Consider the following 1,535-nt stretch of genomic DNA (forward strand, 5'->3'; position numbering starts at 1 on the left):
CTGTGGCGGTATCTCACATAGAAGAACTAGAAGGACTTACAACTAGGAATATACAACTATATACTCGGGCTTTGGGGAGAGAACAGAGGAAGATTGGCAATAGATGTCAGCTCAAGGCCAATCCTCCTCACAAAAAAAAAAAAACCCAACTTGTGGCCAATCTGAAAAGGTCAAAATCCCAAGGAATTTTTGTATTTTTAAAAGGCACTTGGTAAAACAAAAGATAAACACTTAAAGGTGAAGTTTCTGGTTCACTATTTCACTGATAGAACAATTGTTCAGGATCAGGAAGCCCCCTCAATGCCCCTTAAATGGCCCTATACTTAGGACCTTAAGCAAATGAGTCCAAGTAAATGGGACCCTGCCTGTGCTCCTTATTCATATCTTTCTGTAATGGGGTTTTCAGAAGGCTTGGAGAAGGGGAAATGAAGGGTGTTGATCATCACACAGAGGATGAACTAGCAAAGTCCTAAATCAAGGTAAGGAGGAGATGAGCAAGTGAACATTGGAAAGTCACGTTTCAACTCAGCAGAACTACTCTTAAGAAGTTCTGAAAGCGAGGGCTCTAGTCCTCTGGCACTATCTGGCTCAGCTGCCCTTCTTATGTTTATCCTTCTCACCCAGTCTCAGAGAAAGCGGCCTCCCTCTTTACTGAACACAAGGTTTCCTCTTGTCCTTTCAATGCCAGCTCTTCTCATCTCTACAGATGCCTCTTTCCCGCAGTCCACACTGCAGGAAAACTCTCGTATTTTCAGCCTCCCTCTCTAAACCATCCTTTTTCTTCCTGCCTCAAACACTCTCCCATCTAAAATAGAAGCAGTTCAATGTGGCTGTTCTTTCTGTCAACCTACACATCTCCCCAATCCACTTCTTTATTTTTTTACCAACCATTCCTTGTAATCTGTTATGTATCCCCTCAAGTCTACTATAATCAATCTATGTAGTCAGCAATAATGTCACTCTAAAGAAATCCACATATCTCCTTTGAGTAACATTTTACGTATTTGACCATTCTCTTCTACCAGAAACCCTGTCTTGGATTTCCTTCCTATTTTGTTTCTCTTACCTCACTGGCCAATTAATGTTTCTTCCAGTCCTCTCCTTCCTCTCCTCCCTGCATGAAATGACGATCTTCAGGCATCTGTTTCTCCTCCTGTATGACTGCCAACATTGTCTCCATCTCCAACCTCAACATATTGCCCAACCTTCAATTCCATACATTGGAGTTGCAGACTCACCTGTTTTAGATATCTGAAGAGCTGAGGGTAATGGGAGTGGGGGACCCTAAGTGGAGTCATGCGTCATGAATGAAGGGTAGTCTGTGTCCTTATACTTGTTACTTCAAATAGAATTGACAGTGATAATTAATGTCTCCTGTTCTGTACCAAATGCTACATAAGATACAATGTTATGAAAGACAGAATGAAAACTACTCAGATATCTTTTTACACAACCTGTGCATCTTAGAATATTGCCCCTCCAAATTTCCTCATTTTAGGTGCCCAGAGTCATCCTTGAATCCCCTTTGAAGTCAA

The sequence above is a fragment of the Equus przewalskii genome, chromosome 18 (assembly GCF_037783145.1).
Source record: "Equus przewalskii isolate Varuska chromosome 18, EquPr2, whole genome shotgun sequence".
In the NCBI taxonomy this organism is placed as follows: domain Eukaryota; kingdom Metazoa; phylum Chordata; class Mammalia; order Perissodactyla; family Equidae; genus Equus; species Equus przewalskii.